This window comes from Vidua macroura, chromosome 6 (genome assembly GCF_024509145.1).
Source record: "Vidua macroura isolate BioBank_ID:100142 chromosome 6, ASM2450914v1, whole genome shotgun sequence".
Classification (NCBI taxonomy): Eukaryota; Metazoa; Chordata; class Aves; order Passeriformes; family Viduidae; genus Vidua; species Vidua macroura.
Window position 1 is genome coordinate 27493095 of NC_071576.1, and position 19158 is coordinate 27512252.

The window sequence follows — 19158 nt, forward strand, 5'->3', positions numbered from 1 at the left end:
GGCTGGGTGCGCTCTGTAACCGGCGCTGGGAGGAGGTAAAGAGGTGAAGGAATGGCGCACCTTTCCTTGCGGTTCGCTGGAGAGGGTTTATTGTCACGTGGTTGCCGTGGGGGAGAGCAGCGTCTGCTCCTAGCGCCCGCACGGACAAGATGGCGACAGACCCGAGGGCGCATGGGGTTATATAGCGGGCGGGCAGACAGGGGCGGAAGCCCCCTCGCCCAATGGGGACAGGCAACGGGGGAATGACGTGGACCACGGCAACCAATGGGAACACAGCAGGGGTGTGTACAGAGTTCCGGGGCTAATGGGAACATGGGGATGGGGTAACAGACACAGAACTCTCAGGAATGGACAGAGGGGTGGCCACAAGACTGACATGGGGAAGCTCCAATGGTAAGTGACCTGGAGTGAACCACTGTGCGGGGAAATGGGGGTACATAGAACCAGCTAACTAACATTTATCAGAACCCCTAACTAAACCAACCCGGGATGCAACAACAGCAGCCAGAGAAGAGCAGCGAGCATCTGAGAGCTGCAGCCCTGCAACACCCAGGTCAGAGGAGAAGGAGGGGGAGGAGGGGCTTCTGACACCAGTGCAGAGACCTCCCTGCAGCCCATGGAAAACCATGGTGGAGCAAGTGGGTGCCTGAAGGAGGCTGTGACCCTGTAGGAAGTCTATGCTGGAGCTGGCTCCTGGCAGGACCTGTGGCTCCATGCAGAGAGGAGCCCACTCTGGAGTAGGTTTGATGGTGGGGCTTGTGACTCCATGGGGAAACCAATGCTGGAGCAGCCTTTTCCCGAAGGACTGCAGCCCTGGGAGGAAAAGCAGGGGAGGAGTGTAAGGAGTCTTCCTCCTGAGGAGGAAGTAGCAGCAGAGAACATTTGAAGAACTGACCATAACTCTTATTCCTCATTCCCCTATGCCACAGTGTAGGAAGAGGTTAGAGAAAAACAGGAGTGACGTTGAGCCCAAGAAGAAGGTTGTCTCAACCCATGAGTCTTTCATTATATTTTCTATTCTATCTCCAGATGAGGAACGGCATGACAGAGTGGCTTTAGTGGGCACCTGGCAGCCAGCCAGGGTCAACTCACCATGTTAGGTGTAATAATGTCTAACAAGTTCAGGATAATCACTTGATACAAAGAAGTCTTAACCAGGGGTGCACTGGAATAATTCGAAAACATGTTTATCATCAGAGAAATGTGTGTCAGTGAAAAAAAATTCACATTTAAAAAGATAATTTTTATATGCATAAATATATAATATGTAATATTAAAATACATAATTTATATGTATATATAATTTCTACAGGAGAATTAAGTATGAGATTTTCAATAAGAATTCCCATATCCAGATAGAAGATGCCCTAAATTCTAGTCTTCTCTTTTCCTTGCATTATACCTCTTCTGCTCAGATTACATTTTTTATGCTGTTTCTGGAAGGGTTTTGTTTCTCTCTAATGCAGGATGAAATTGTTTTACAAGCCTCAGAAGTATCTGAAAGATAAGTTTGATTTTCTGTCAGGTCCTCATTTAAAACAGTATACAGAAACTGCCAAGAAAATCTCTTGTAATGACCACAGAAAGAAATTATGACAACTACTTGTCCCCAGTCTAGTTTTATTTTAATGAAAATAAGAGCAAAGTGTTTGGAGATCAGCATAATATAACCAATATTAGATTAGGATATAATTGAGTGCTATCCAAGAGAATGGTTCCCACCTATTCTCTTATTTGTAATGAGAGTCAGTGGCTTCAAGAATATGTATAGCATACAATTCTATTGCAAGTGCAGGCTAATTAAATTAGGAAAATGCACATTTTGTAGGATGTTGGGTTTTTTTTTTTCACCTTGTTAATCCTCATTTAAAATGATGCTTCAGAGTAGTGCAGTTACCACAGTGATAATTAAGTGATCTTTCTTTAGTTTACTTGACTGACAAAACATAAAGATAACAAATATAATTCTGGGAACCTCAGTAGTCTGGTATTCTAGCTATTTCCACCACTATATTTCAAAATACCTTCACACTCCTTCTTTTTTGAAATGACCACTTCCTGATGTTCTTCAATTTTCTTTTCACTTACCATAAGGTCCTTTGGAAGAATCCTGTCCCAGGCTGCACCTGAACTATTCCTGATGCCTAACATCCCTGACTGATAAGCAGCTATGATGGGACAAGCAGCCACTGCTAGGTATGTCCAACTTTCCAGGAAGGGAAAGGTGTCACTCGTTGTGTCACTACAAAAGCACCTCACCACTATCCTGGAGCTAGTTTTGAAAATATGTAAATGTAATTATCCAGTGAGTACTCATGGTAGTCTCTGCTTTAATGTGCTAATGCTCCTGGCTTCCCAAACTTGGACCAGCAGGATTAAGTCAGAACGAAGAAGAAAGAGACATTTGTGTGTGCCAGTTGAGTTGAATGGATGGTGCTTGCGTTGTTTGAAGTTGTACAGAGAAGTTCTCACATATTAAAGGACAGGTAATTTCACAGCTTCCTATGTTCTTACAGAAACAGCTTGGAAATTGCAGCTACTATTTTTTTATTCTACACATTATTTAAATCAAGCTTAAAAGGTCCATGAAATATGCTGTAGTTTAGGAGCTGCTGCTCTAGTGCTTGCCTTTTTAGCTTTCTGAGAGACAAGTCAGATCTTTCAGATCAATATTTGTTTCCTCTTTGAATGCTTTCTCTCTCAGCAACATCAAGAAGTGTCCCATGTGAAAAATGCCTCTAATTATTGTTGTGTCAAAACTCTTCTGAACCAAACAGGCAGTAAAAGGAAGAAAGTCTGAACTTCATTGATAAAAATGGGGAGAGCAAATGGGTGGCCTTTTGACCCACATGAACAGACTCAGTATAAATTCTAAAGCAAGTCAGAAAACAGATGAAGATGTACTCAGAAAAACAGGGGACAAATGTTTACAGCTTTGTGTATATGTGAGGCTGGAGGTAAGAAAAAGGAAGCTCATACCCCCTGCCTATCCCTCTGAGTCTAAAGCACACCTTCCCATCTGAAAACTCATCTGCAGGCCACTTGGACGGGACATACAGGCTGTGTTTGGCATACAGGTTGTTTTCTTAAAAATCTCCCTGTACAGTAAGTTTATATTTTCTCTTTTACCTAATGCACTATATACACTTCTGAAAACTCTCATATAACTAATTTATCACTCTGCTACCAAGGCCGTAAAGCTTCTCATTCATAATGAAATATTTTCAATCTATATAAATAAGGTTTACTGTTAGAAGAAAACTGAGGATGAATAGCAAGGTGTGCATTTTCTTTCTTAGTGCATCAAGTACAATATTTATATATTCATGTAGTTGCCTGGTTTAAGAGGCTGTCATAAATGGGTTGAAGATACTTATGAGAGGCAGTCATTCAAGAAAGTTATAGAAGCTCCTCCATCTTCCAAGAACAACCTCCCAATTAACTGCTTCAACATGAAATTGTGAAATTCTTAACGTGATAATACCAAGAAGCACAACATTTGGTGAAGATATTTTGATATGAACAGAGCTGGTAGCAGCAATACAGCAATAATTGCTAGCTCATTTACGGCCTATTTAGCTCGTGCAGTGAACCAGATGAGAACAGCTAATGAGCACAGCTTCTTGCTGTAATTAGTAGAACAGTAGTGGCTCGCAGATGATTTACAGTTTGCAAAAGTCAGTGTATTTACTGAAAAGCTTGTGTTCTCTGTGAAGCTGTGCCATATGATGAACTGAGGATGCCATGTTTTACTTTCTAATAAGCCGTAAGATTTGGTTCATAATAACCTCAGAATTCATCTCAATCTAACAGAAGTACAACACCGAAGATTTCTGTGTGCTGTTTCTTAGTCTGCAGTCTAGTCTAACAGAACTTATTTTGCCACTTGATGTATTTTCTTTATTTTTCTTGTTGCAGAAATAATTTTTTTTAAAATGGTATAATTCTTGCCCTACTGGCAGATTACAGACCATTTTATGTTGTGGTAAACCTTAGACATATATGCTGTGCAAAGCTAGAATTCAAATAGGTTAAAGAAGGGACAATAAAATATGGGAGGAAAATGTTTGCAAAAGATCAGTACTGATATTTATAGACCCCAAATTACAAAATAGATAATTTTAAGAAAGGATAAATTATCTTCCTTTCCTTGACCATTGAATGGACTGCTTATAGGCAAGAATGCAATTAGAAATGTCAGACAACTAAACCCGAATGATATTTACTAAATCTTTGTAGAAATATTAAATATTCTTATGAAGTGTCCAGCTCAGATTCACAGAACCAAGACCAAGCTTGGGTTTCTACAGTTTTGTCTTCAGTATTATCTTTAACACTGTGAGTGCTTGAGTGCTGCTTTTGTTTTTGAAGGATAGCAACTGAAACTGTGAAACTACTAAGGCCTAGTAAAATAGTAAAGCAGAGGCTTTCCTTTAGTCAAGATCTGTACACTTATAATCATACCTCTAAGAGCAACTAAAAAATAATGCAAGTGGGAAATAATAATACCTCATTATGGTATATAATTTAAAAAACACATGAATAAACTTTTTAATTGAAGAATGACATAACTCTAAGTAAAATGTACTTCTACTTCAAAACACAATCATGGCAATGACATTATTCAGCAAATTCGATTCAAAATTGCTGATCAAGTTAAAAGGAAACAGAAGTAACCCTGTTTTAAATTTCAAACACAAGCAAATGATCGTTTTAAACATCTCATATTCAGAGTGCCATAAGCACTTCATAATAGTTTGTTTAACTAATGATACTTTGTCATTCATTTAAGGGTTGAATTATTGTATCGCATATGCAACATGAAAACCTCAGGTCCTTCCTGTTGCATCCCGGTCTGGGTTTTAGTTAGGGATTTTAATAATGTTAGTTAGTCGGTTCTGTGTACCCCCGTCTTCCCCCCACGATGGTTTGCTCCGGGTCATTCACCATTGGAGCTTCCCCATGTCAGTCTTGTAACCACCCCCTGTTCTTCCGTGCCAGTCACCCCATCCCTGCAATCCCATTCGCCCCAGAACCCTGTATCCACCCTTATCGTGTTCCCATTGGTTGCCGTGGTCCACATCACCCCCCCGTTGCCTGTCCCCATTGGGCGAGGGGGCTTCCACCCGTGTCTGCCCGCCCCCTATAAAACTCCATGCGCCCCTTTGTTCCGCCGCCATCTTGTCCATGCAGGCGCTGGGAGTGGCCGCTGCTCTCCATTGCAGCACCACGCAGCAATAAACCTTCTCCAGCCAACTGCAGGACAGGGTGTGCCTCCTTCGCCTCTTTACCTCCTCCCAGCATCGGTTACACAACGCGGCAGCCCACGCGGAGGCTCAGCACTAGAGCCTCTGAACCAGTGGCAGGCCCGGACTCCCGGACGTTACGCAGAGCCGAGCCAGGCTCCCTGAGCCCCCCAGGACCGGGAAAAAGAACACAACACTGCGCCTTCCTGAGGCTTTCCAAGTCTTCATCAATGTGTTCTGTCCACTATCAATGTGTTCTGTCCACTATCTTCCACTGTAAGGACTGTTTATCACATTTCTCACGCTGACCTGTTTGCTTTATCTTGCAGTCACTACTTAATTATTTAATGATTTATAGTAAAGGAATTCAAATGAAGACATTTGACTTACTAGGAACATACCAGGTTCACTACCTTAATCAATTATACTTAATAGCTCAACAAAATCTTAACAGTGGTGAAAAGATCACTCAGTCCATATGACACTGGTGATACCCTTCAGTTAAATCCAGCTGCCTACAGTACTGCTCTTGTAAGTCAATGAAATGGGTTTGAACACCTTTATGAAAGGAGAGCAGAATATACTTCTTCCCGACTTCTGCCAGAATGGGGAGACCAGGCAAGATGATCTCTTTCAACCTTAACCATTCTGTGATTCTCAGGTTGTGTATTGTTTGGGTTTATTTTTTATTATTTTTATTTTTTACCATGTTGCAAAACAAGAAAAAGTAAAGCTCTGACACACACTGTATAAATTATTCACTTGCTGGCTGGACAATGAAAAGTCAACTATGTAAAAAAATACACAAAATAGACTAAGCAAAATTAAGTAGTGTATATTTTCATGTTCTCTTTACACTTCCTACTCACTCTTTTTCACTACTTCTTTCATGTTTTCATTGTGTTGCATGCTGGATCAGAATTCCCAAACATGATATAAGTCCTTAAAATGTTTAGCAGAAACCCTTCAGCAAAATGATAAGTAGAAAGTAATATCTGCAAGGTTCACACGTGGTAGAGAGGCACTATCAGTCCCCATTTGTATGCTAATACAGATCTGCTTCATATAATATGGCACCTGCCCATTTCTAGTTGGAAAGCGTTTTCAGCAAATTTAGCAATATTTGATGCAGAGATGTTGAATACTTCGGCCAGTGAAACAGCCATAGAATCACAGAGATTCATCCTGCTTTTAAATACTGTTTGATCTTACACCAGTTTCATTTTCCTGCCTATGTCCCCTAATCACCATGGCTTCTTTCTTGCTTTGTGTCATATAAGAAGAGGAACAGAATATTTGCCTTTCTTTGCACAATTATTTCCCATTCCTATTTGGAATCTTGGGTTGCTTTGCGACTCTATAATGAAAAAAGCTGTCATGGTCAAAATGCAGAAATCTCCCTTTTAGCTGCTGCAAACCACCCTCTCAGTCCCAAACACGACTGAAAATTTTAGCTACAGAGTGTGACTAGTCTGTCATGTTTGACTTAGTGCATCCAGAAGCATTGATTATGTGCTTAAAGGCAAACACAGGAGAACAGTAATTTTGCAGGAAATCTGCATAAAGGCAGCTTCCTGTTTACCAGCAAACCCCCTAGATCTTCTCTGTGTTTGTTCTGTCAGTTTTTCTTTTTCTGTCATGTCTTTAAATTTATCTTCAGGAGTGTCGTAAAATGATCCATGAGAAAGTGAATAAAAATGTTTTCCTTATACATACAAACTTTAAGAACTTTTCTCTGTGGGTTTATATGAACAGAGATTTTTTTTACAGATGTAGCCGCTGCCTGGATTCAAGTACAATTATATGTGCATGGTGCAAGTCACTTGGCTTTTAACACCCTGACTTTCATCACAAAACTACATGTAAATATAGCAAAACTGTGAAGACCTAGATTTCTCAGAAAATTATGTTTAAGAAATTAACAAAATTACTTTCTCTTTTTTTCCAACCTTATGCAGGGTTACTGTTCAGGAAATCCAGAAAAAAGTTACAGACTGGCATTTATTGGAAAAGCAAACTCTATCACATGCACATCCTATACTATTATTGTATGGTTTTTTTCCTTCAAGTATACAATTATGAAACGGTATAAGGCTTTAAGTTGATGCTGATAAACTATGCCTTGAATTACTTCTACTCTGACATGCATAGGTGAACCTTACATTTAGTTTACTCAGAGAAAAATCTAAATTTCATTGTATAATATCACATTTAGGGACCACTTAACTATAAGTTAATACAAACCTACAGTAGTAGGATGCAAAATAAAGTGTAATCCATTAAAAATGAAGAGTTTTCCCTTGGAACTTCCACATTTGTAAACACAAAAATAAGCTTTCTCTTTTTGCATGTCTCTTTATTTTTCTCTTTATGCATTGGTTTTGCAGAGTTCTTTGTTCCAGCAACACTGTCACAGAGACCTCCACAAACTTTCTAATATCAGTATGTTCTGTAAAGGACAAACCACATCATAGTGACATTATGCTCAGGAAATCCCCTAGGATTTCAGCCTGGGACACTGTAAGAAGAGAGTTATGAGGATGCATACTGTTGTTTTTCCATAAACACCCCTCTAGCCAGTCCTCTTTTCCCATTCAGATCACTGAAGAGTGATAGTAGCACACAACAGGGACCTTTGGTCTGAAGACTCCAAACCCACTCCAACCAGCTCAGACTCTTCCCATTGTTGATATTGACTGCTCAGAGCTTTTAGTAAGTGATGGAGAACTCTGCCTGAAATCCCAGCTGCTGGGCAGGTCCAGAAACAGCAGGTAAAGAGGAAGAGAAACTTCGGTCTGAGTCAGTATGACTGGTCTGTCAACATTTTTATCCCTGTCATTTAGTTTTCTGCATTGAAAAAAACCCCTTTTGTCTCAAAAAGTATATGAGAGATAAAAAATAATCACCTAATATATCAGGGTATGTATCACAAATGACATTTCACAAGGAGTTTTCATTCATACCAGGACGTAATTTTTAAATGTGGAATATTAAAGAATAATAGTCTTTCAAATAATTGTAGGATTGTTTTCCAATTCACCACTGAAATGTAATTACATTGTCAAAAACTTACTGTCATAAAAATAAAAATTAATACCTATTCAAATTATTAATTTTTTTCTGAACATTTAAGTGATATGTAATACCTCTCATATTGTGAAACCATTATATATGATAAAATGTAAGGCTGTTATTGAATGCAATTCTTATATCTCTTTAAATACATAGGTCACCAGTGTGTCTGTTATTTGGATTATTTTAAACTAAATTATATGTTAAAAGGTTTATGTAATCCCTAATTAGAGCTGTACAATCAGAATTCAACTATATACATTAAATATAAAATTTCAAAGAATTATGCTTTAAAAAATCTTGATATAATTGCTGAATATGAAAAGAAAACCAAATGACTAGACCATTTTTGTGTATTACCAATACTATATCTTTAATTTAAGGATTCATTTTAAAGAAATTTCTGCAAGGAAACAACAGGACCATAGAGGCAAAAAAATATTTTCTTCACACTTTGGAAGCTGAATAGTATTTGAATATGATAGAACTTATGTTTTTCAGATGTTGTTTAAGCAATGGTTTTTAGTGCTGGGAGGGGACAATTAAAAAGATTCTACATACAGAAGTATCACTACTGACCCTTAAAATTCAGACTTTCATTCATCTAATAAAAGTAGGCAAGAAGAGTAGTTGCTTTTTAGAAAATGTTCTTTTTAAGAGGGAAAGAGTCTCTCACAGAGGAGTTTCCATAAACTCTTTGGTCTTTCTGTCATAATCATTGAAATAGATACTGTAGAGGTAAGTATGTATACTTAAAAGACTTAATTTAATTGACCCTTTTTTTTCGGGAACTAAAAAAAAAATCTGTAGGATTCCAAGTATAATTAAAAAAAATATAGAAGCTAGGAGTCAGCATGATGCACTGCTAGTGAAGGACTACAGTTCTCTACCTATGACATAGAAAATCAGACAAGCCTGCTACTAGAGCACTGTTACTGCTTTTCTAGATATTTAGTATGTGTTACAATGTTTGTAATGTATCAGTGTGAAAATTATTTTTATAACATTGGAAAAAAGGCTTAAATATATTATGTGAATGTTAAATTTCATGTCTGCATACTATTCTTCTTGGTCATGATCAAGGACGTTTCTATGATCAATGCTATGTCCTTTCTGGACTTTCTTAGATCACTATTTTATTTGGGCAATACAACTCTTAAGATATTGCAATTGGGTCATTTTCAGAGAGATGAATAAGTTATGGCTTGAAAAAAATCTTTTTTCTAAGTTGTGTCACAAGATGCACTTGTTCAAATGGAAGTATTTTCCTCCTGGAAATGTGCTTGCTAACAACCTGGATTTCAAATCTAAATAGAGATACCCAAACCCTAAAATTGGTACCTTTGGTATTTCTTACTTGAGTTGGAAACAAAAGCTAAGAAAGAAGCTGGCAGAACTTTAAGTAAAAGCTTTCATGCCTGGAGTTGCAGAATAATGTACATAATGATTTCTCCAGTGTTGCACAGTGTGCATCTTTGAGAATACATGAGTCCACCCAACTTAAAGTCACACACGCACAGCAAAACAAGTAATGAATAATGAGATGGTGAAACTGGAGTGTCACTGAGGTTGTAATTCTCTGTGCCTCACTTTTGCTTCAGTGACTCTTTTCTTTTAGCCTGAGACACAAGCAGAACAAACAATTAGTGCAATAATTGATGATCTGTGCCTTCAAAGCTTGTGGTGGCCATGCTCATGTTTTATAAGTCTACTAATGCAAAGAGCTCTTGTGATTAGCATGCTGCCTTTTGTTCAATGACAGTGCTTAGGAGCTACACCTGTATCAGACAAAAGATTTTTATCTGCTCTTTTTGGTCAGTGAATAAACTATTTTATTCCTTTCTGCTTTTAGACTCCAATAACACTTATATCTGCAATTGGTGAAATCATTACATATGTAGTTCATCTTCTAGAACCTCACCTTGCCTTCTGATCGGGTTGAGTTTTTTTTGAGATATTGTGAAATAATGCTACAAGTATTAAAAAAAAAAAACCCTGTAAGTTTATATATCTGGTTTTGCTTTCCTTGAGTTATTCAAACATTGATGTTTCTTGAGTCAGATTTTATTCATAGTAGTCTAGTAAACTTTTATTTATTATTTAAAAAAAAATTCCTAGCTTCTTTAAAAGCCAGCAAAAATCGAAGAGCTGTAATTTTACTCTTCATCACTAAGTTCCAGGGTAGGACAAAATGAAATTATATGAATGAAGAGTAATTAAACTGATAAACAGCATGCCATCTTTGTAATAGAATATCTTCCATAGTATATTCAATTCCTTGATTTAGAGATTAGACTCAGATAGGAACTGGATAAGTCTGGAAAAAGTTTTATCATGGTCTGAAACCATTCCACAAAAAATAGAAATGTAATGAATGGTGTGCACACTCATCATTGATTTTAAGCCTCTCTAGCACATATGCATTTCTCTAAGGCTGCTTGTCAATACTTCTATACTAATTTGCTTTCCTGTTTTAGCTAAAAGGTAAAATAAACCTTAATTATGGTCCATGTTGTCAATAAGGAAATGGAACTGCCCTTAGAATCTTATTAAAATCTTCTGGAATCTATAAAATAAAATAATGATACTCACAGGAACCTGTTTTACATGGATCAGCTTTGATCTTTTTCGGTATGATTAATCTAAAAGAAAAAAAAATGAAAAAAAACCCTGTTCTTTTGTAATAATGGGGGAATCCCCCCACTGAAATAAATCCTTAAAAAATGATTGCTTTATTTGCAGATACCTAATTTTTTCATAATTCTGTATATGTAGAAAGACCCAAGAAGTTTAAAGGGCTAACAACTGAGATTCTGTAGTATCCCATTTTCAATTCTGCAAGATTTCATTCTTATAGAAAGTGTCACAGATTTGAATATTCTATGTTAATGGTGCTAACACAGGCAATTCATATATTTAGAGCTCTCAACACTTGTGTCAAAACACAACGCACAGTGTTAACAAAGCACTCTGCAGTTCCTGGGTAGACAACACTAAGTGTAGTTATCCACTGTAGGAACAGCAACTTCAGATCTGTGACTTTTGGATATCAAGGGATCCTTACTGGAGGTTAATTGTCTTCTCTCTGTCATCTACCATTCAGAACCTCATCATGCTTTATCTACTTGCACACCATAACCTCCAATTCTTAACACATTTGGTGTCCTCCAGCATCACTTAAAAGACTGCTCTAAAGGTATGCTGCTATGTATTCAGAGAAGCTAAAATCTTCTAAAAAGCATCAGATTACTGATTTATTAAGTGACAGCTAATCTGAGATAAAATTTATAGCCACATTAAGGCCAACTCTGACAAGAAATCCACCCACACAAACGTGCCATGGGAAACACAGCATAAAAATATTACTTACAGCATTTTGGTGGTCTTTCTATTGATAGGTAAAATCTTATGCAGCATCATATTAAGCCAAAGGGAAAAGTTGAGGGGAAATTTAGGAAACAGAAAACTAGATGTGTGAACTAAACCTGAATTTATCTTTCAAATGTTGTTGTTAGTAATTGTTTTAACATATATATATGAAACAAGAAAATTATACAAGATAAGGTTTACACAGCAATGTTTGCTGAAGACCTTGCTGAGTACTTACAGTTGCATCAGAACTCAGTTAAATACTTGAGCCTCTATTGCTTTTATTATTTTCAGTGTTGTTTGTTTACAGTGAATTTATCTATTACCACCTTCAGAATATGTTGTGTCTTTTTTTATATAGCTCAATATTTTTCTATACAAATTGATGTAGAAAAATTCTCATTGTTCAGTTTAACCAGAAAAGCAGATAATTTATGCTCTGATGCATTTCCATTTCAGCTCCAGTTGCTCTCATTTCTTATCTGATTTACATCATTATTAAAAAGAAGTCTGTGATTCAGAACTGTAAATTAAGTTTCAGCAGATTGTCTGGTCAAAAAATTCTCAAAAAGTGCTCAGCCATAGACGGTCAGTCAGATAAACAATTCTCATACTCATACTTAAAGAAAAGCAATATTTATTTTATTAAAAATTTTTAAAAGTCTGTGCAGAATTCAAAGGCAAATGCAACATATTACTACACCAAATTATGTATGATAATACTGGGCTCATATTGGCTGTGATATGAAGGATAGCTGGTAAAAAATAGCTTAACAAATGTGTCAGCTCAATGCAGTGTCAAAGGTCCTGCTGTTATCCATGACTCACAACAGCAAACATGAAACACAGTCTACACAGCTTCAGAGAATTCTCAGTGATTATTCATAACAACATATACTCATTATCAAGCTTGAAATGTGTTTTGTTCAGTCTCAAAGCTTTTGTTTTGATGGATTCACTTTGGTCTCATCATTTTGAAATCCTAGCTCAAATTTTCTCAAGTTCCAGCTATTGTTCCCATTGTGTATGCCTGGAAGAGGAGAAAAAGTAGGCAGCAAAAAAAGGAAAATTGAACAGATCTCAAGATGTGACACTTTGAGTTTAGAGACCTTCATTAAGCACAAAGTTTTGAACAAAAACTTCCTAATGCTCTTTCAAGGCCAAAGTGAGAGTCATATCTTTCTGCTAACAAACTGAAAGGATCCTTGAAATCCATTGGAGCTAAAGCTTCTTACATTAATTGAATTTGAACTTCTCTATTACCATTTGACAAAAGCAAATATTCAATAGAGGAGAAGTAATTTTATTGTGCATGGTTACAGAAGAGCACTCAAAAATCCCATCAGCAAACTCTAACTGCATCATCATAAATTTTTGCTACAAAAATTAAATGTCCTAAGATTTTATAATTTTTCTTATATCTAAGAATACAATGTATCCAAATTACATTTTTTACACTTCTGTGGAGAAGTTTACTTCTAAAAATCTTTTAGATAAAGCAAGCACAAAACAAAACTTGTAGAGATTGGTTGCAGAGTCGACATAATTTACTAGCTTGTTATTTGCAGACACATCCTCTTTCACATCAATCAGAACATTCAAATTACATAGCAAGATTTTTTGGTACCACTGCACTTTTTTTCTGAAAATCTACTGTAATTCCTTTTTTTGTAATGCATATGAAACACTAAAAGACAGCATAAGAGGCAGGTGATGAGTTTTCATGTTTTGCCTAGTGGTCAAAATTTACAAAGACCTATCTATGACACTGCTCGCTTGCACATCCTTAAATTAATTCCTGAGCAAGTCAGCACATAGTATTTAGTGTTTCCATTAAATTTTATCCTGCACTGCATCCAAAGCAGCCTGGCCAGGAGTGTGAGGGATGGGATTTTAGCTCTCCACTTTGCTCTGGGGTCCCTAGCATAAGAAGACTGTGGACCCACAGCAGTGGGTCTAGAACAGGGCCACAAATATGATCAAAGAGGTGGAGCACTTCTGCTGTGTGGAAAGGCTGAGAAAGCTGGGGTTGTCCAACCTGGAGAACAGAGGGCTCTGGGGACACCTTATAGCAGGCTTTCACTGTTTAAATTGGGCTTCTAAGAAAGATGGGGACAGTCGTTTTAGCAGGGCCTGTTGTGATAGGGCAAGGGGTAATGCTTCTAAAATAGAAGATTATAGATTGAGAAGAAATTATTTTTACTATGAGGGTAGTGAAGCAATGGCACAAGTTGCCCAGAGATGTAGAGAATGCCCCATCTCAGGGAGAATCCAAGGTCAGGTTGGCTCTGAGCAACCTGATCTAGTTTAATATGTCCCTGTCCATTACAGGTGGGTTGGACTAGATTATCTTTAGAGGTTCCTTTGAACCTAAATTATTATATGATTCTATGATCCTACAAATTGGGGCTGTTTTAATGGTACTGACCTAAGGGATTTTCATGTCTTGCCTGGAAAGAAATACCTCAGAAAACCTCAAAAAAATTCTAGTTCTTGGCTCACCTGGCAGATTAAAATTTTGAAGAATAACCACAAATAAAGTAAAAGGACAGTAAGTGGAAACTAGAATAAAGAAATGAGTTAAACCAGACAGAAACAATAAAGTAACTTAATTAGCTTTTATCTGTCAGGGAATAAAGTTATTATGGTAACCTTAATTGCAATTCTTATCCTGCAAACTAACAGGTGTCCCTACAAATGCCAGTCTGCTTTTCTCTTCAGTTACAATTAAGCTTTGTCTTGTAAGTTATTTGCTAAGCTTGTAATTTCTCTGGTCTCCAGGACAGCCTCTTTCCTGAAGACAAGAATCACAAGAACCACACAGATCTAGTCTTCTTTAACTGGAAAAAAACTCATGTTCCTTCCTATCTGATAAACTGTGTGATTCAGCTGCTACAGACATCCAAAGCGAACAGGGCTATAACGTAAAAGTATATAAAGAATTAATATAAAATATGGTGGAGTTTTTGATTAGAAAAAGTTCTAAGAAAACAAAAGTCAGTTGTATTCTCAGGGGAAGAAAAATGCTTTTTCAGTTATTACTGCTAATTAATGAAAACTGCAAAAAAGTCTAAATTATCCCCATTTAAAAATCTCCTCTGGTGATAAAACCCAGTTACTGAACTATGTAATCCAAAAGTTGACAAGACCAAGGAAATTCCTGATTTTAATGTGTTCTGAATTAGTAAATATATAGTGATATAAAAGGTGTTGAGCACTGTATGAAAATGAACACTGTAACTTCTATTCCTTGCTCTTTTTATGAAAGAGAGACCCATGTCTTCCATCAGAGCCAGTGTAGTGGTTAGCAATTTTAAATAAAGGGGTATCTTTAATTTTTACATTACCAACTGCTTTAGTGGCAAGAGATAATCTCACCTACTTGACAGCAGTTTCCTTGTCACAGCAAATGTCATAGTCAAGACAATCACAATACACAGAGTATCACCACACAATTCCAGAAGGCTTTAAGCATTCACCCATACAGAGTAACACCGGACCACATCAGAAGGCTTCAGGCATCTGCCCACACAGCATAACACATTCTCTCAACTCAGAAGACTGCAAGCATCTGCCCTTCTTGCTCTTTACCCAACTTTTTATGCCCCTCATGTTCATGCACTGCCCCTGTGTGCCCTCTGTTCCCTTTGGTGGTTGGTCAGTGCCTGGGCACTCCATGGCTCATTGCTTTCAATGCTGCTCACCTGCTTCTCACAGCTGTGCCCATTGGGGATGAGGCTCAGCCCCAGCCCCACTCTCGATTACCACAAACTGTGTGCCTACATTGCCTGACTCTAAACCAAGAAATTTAAACTGCAAAGAGAACATAGAGCCACAACATAAATCACAACAAGGAAAAGAAATATATATTTTCCTGAAGGACAGTGCATGTGCTGAATGCCTACTTCCACCAGTGAACATCCCATTAAACCTTGCAGAGCAAGAATGATTCATTTGTTGGACTGGTACCTGTTGCTCCTTGTCACCTCTGCCCTCATTCTGCAACAGCAACAGAGTTTGTCCAGCCAGCTAGGACAGCATGGACACGAGGAAGGTAAGCCAGCCAGATGGGGGAGGATTTGTGTCACACTGTGTTTTGGTTTTGAATTTCTTACAGGTCCCACCTAGCAAGTATGAGTCTTTTCTGTGTCAAAACTAGATCTAACAATCTAATAAAACATAGTTTTACAAAGCTGAGCATCCAAGTGGGCTGCAGAGTTTAAAGTTAATGTGTGACAGAATATCCAGACTGGAGTCTGTTTAGGATCCTGTCACAATTTGCATAGTTGAAGCTGCAAAAGTAAACAATGAACAGTCAAGGTGTCACTTTTGTCCCAAGTAACAATTTCTTAAATAGATACTAAGTAAATCTTCACGGAATGTTTAGCATATATCTGCAGTTTCCTGATTCGAATGTCTTTTTCAAGCAGTCAGTTTAGATATAGATATTTATATAATTATATTTATTTAGTAATTTCAAGGGCATCTTAATTGGCTGAAGAGGAAAGAAGGGGAGACAAGTAAGGAAGACATCATCAATGATGTCTGATCTGATTTTTTTCCTTTTTTCCAATAATAGTGTGACAGTGTCATGTTAGAGACTTATCACTTAGCTGCTGAAATGCATAGGCACTGGAACCAACACATAAAGTGCATCTCAATACAAGTTATTAAAAGAACAGAGGCTTTCAATTATAGTAAATTAAATCAGTTTAGTGAGAAGGTGTTAGAAAAATGCATGTAGTTTATCTGATTGCATACCCTTGTTCCTACAGTAATTTGAAAGCAGACATCTTTGTTGGCAAATTATCCACTAGAAACTGGAATCAAAATGTGTTCAAAGTGATATTTGAAGTAAAGACTCAGATTTCCTGGTCACACCTTTATTACCATTTGTCTTTTCCAATTTTGTTTTCCTACTTTACATGTATTGTAAAAAGAAGCTGTGATGCTAGTCAGTAAATTAAAAGTCTTCCCCATGTTTTGTGAAAAATCTGTCCAATAAAAAAATTGCAATGAAAATTGATCACTTAATCACTGTGTTATCAAAGCACTGTGTATTCTTAGTCATACTTGCAGCTGATACACCTGAAAATGGATAGATATCTGTTATTTATGTTCTTATCTGGGTAAATGGGTGTATCCATTTCAGTGCCATGCCCAAATCTGAATTTAGGAATTCTAGGAGTTATTACAAAGAAAATAGAAAAAAAGGAAAGTAAAAAAGGAAAATCCCAGAATCCCTCAAAATAGGGTAGATAGACGATTTCAGTTCTATTGAAGTTTTATGTAGGGTTCTACAGCGTCATCTAGCCCACATGCCTGACCAGATGAGGACTCACCAACAGTTAAAGCACATCATTAAAGGCGTGCCCATGCCTGGATGTCTCTTAAATACTGACAGACTTGGGGCATCAACCACTTGTCTTGGAAGCCTCTTTCAGTGTCTGACCACTCTCTTGATAAAGTAATGGTTTCTGTTATTCAGTCCAAACCTTCCTTGGCTCAGCTTTGAATAATTTTCACATTTCCTGTCACTGGATCCTAGGGAGAAGAGATCAGTGCCTCCCTCTCCCCTTCCTGAGGAAGTTGAAGAGAGTTAAAAGGAGGCACTTTCCCCTCACTTCCTAAGCTTTCTTCAGAGCCTTTTCTCTAATATTTTTGCTCAGGTGGGTGGAATTCCAAGACTGAAAGGCAGGTCTCTCCTGCATGGATAAAAAATTTGATAAATATATCTTCTGCATCTTTCACCATATGAGCAATTAATAGTGTTAGCATCTGACTAATCAAAATCAGAGTTGACAGACCACCACATTAATTTTTATGGGAGAAACCTAAGACTTCTTGCAGTGTTATTGTTTCAGATAGAGTTGGCCAAGAATGTTAAATGTTCTCTAAGGGCATAGTTGAGTTTCCTGTGAACTACAGATGAATTCAGGTTTGGTCTCGGTTCCTAGTGAAACACTTCATGATATCAGCAACAAGCCTAGTGATTAAGGAAAATATCAGACTTATTTTTGTTGTTACCTTTGTGTAGTGCCTTTATGTGACATGCAAGATCCCTGTGAGAAAAGGATTAATTTTAAAAGTTACAGTTTTATTTATTTTTTCTTTTCCTGCTATTATATTTTCTCAACTACTTAATGTTTGTTTCTTTCCTAGTTCATTCCTTCCCTCTATATTTTATTCAATGAAAAAATCTTCATATCTCCCAACAGTTTTGCCTCATTTCCTTCTGTGGTATGTACACTAAAATAATCACTCCTAAGACAGTGAATATGGTTGCTAACAGAATATCATCGGGCTTTAGAGCTAAATATCACAATGAGGTTAATGACAGATGGGAAATGCTCATACATTGCAGTCATGGTTTCAGTCTGTCTGCAAACACAGTTTGCATTACTTTATGTTTTGCTTTGAAAGAACCTCAACAGCTTGGGTTTCTTTTTAAGGTTAAGGTTAAAACCTATGAAATCTGAATATACCATTGCGTCAATACTGAAGCAAAGCAAAGCACGTATGTCCTGTTGTATGGGTGTCTGATTTTCCTCAGCTGAAAGCTTAAGCCAGAGATGTAGACTGTTTTTTGGTTTTGTTATTGATTTTTGAGGTGTTTTTTTTCACAGTCAGTAATAGTCCAAAATTCTTGGTTTACTACGTTATTGTCAGATACATAACACTTCTATCTTTATAAAAACTGTCATTTTCCATCAGAGGGAGACCTGCACTCCATTAAAATAGTTAATCTTCAGTGTCTAGAGGGAAACACCAGGTGTCCTGCCTGGCAGCAGGAGGGCAGGTGCTCAGGAATGGATTTGGCACTCTTGCATTCAAAGTCATCCATATCACTTGGCCCAGCTTGCCAAAACCAAGATTTTATGCCATGTAGAAGAATGATCACACTGCCTTCCAGGCTACCACATAGGTAAGAATTTTTTTCTGCTCTCTGCAGATATATCTCCACCTCTGTCTCTATTGTCCTAGACCTTCCTAGCCTGGGTGAGAAAGATTTCTCTTGCACTTTCCTGGTTCTGTCAGCAGGTTTTATAGTAGGGGGCCTACTAATGCCAATCCTGCATTTTACTATAATAGCTAGTCTTAAAACATTCAGACCTCAAGTATTTCCATTATCAGTAAGTGGAGTTAAAAAACCCCAAACTAGTACACCAATTCTTGGAAGTGTTTGATGGCATGATATACCTGTTAACACATGATGTACTGCACTGCTGTTCAGAAAGGGATGTGTGTGACACGCAACAGATGCCCCATAGCCAACCCTGAGTAAGCTTTGCAAATGTCTGAGTGACTGCTTAAGCCCAGTTGTATCTATTGCTTTGCAGCCCTAGAGATGAATTAGCAAAACAGGTCCAAAATGACATAGCAGCTACTGGCAAATATACATGGGCTAAAGTCAGAAGGCAGAGCCTTGAGATCAGAGCTCCTATTCCTGTAGAACTGTAATGGACTGCCG

The 19158-nt window shown here is 37.6% G+C and overlaps 1 long non-coding RNA gene across 1 annotated transcript; it reads left to right on the plus strand.

The window, feature by feature from the left end:
• The first annotated feature begins 338 nt into the window (after positions 1–338).
• On the plus strand, positions 339–7536 carry LOC128809184 (uncharacterized). The gene is made up of 4 exons (XR_008437646.1): positions 339–553; positions 2095–2196; positions 7017–7108; positions 7205–7536. It is a non-coding gene; the product is annotated as an uncharacterized LOC128809184 (long non-coding RNA).
• The last annotated feature ends 11622 nt before the right edge of the window (positions 7537–19158 follow it).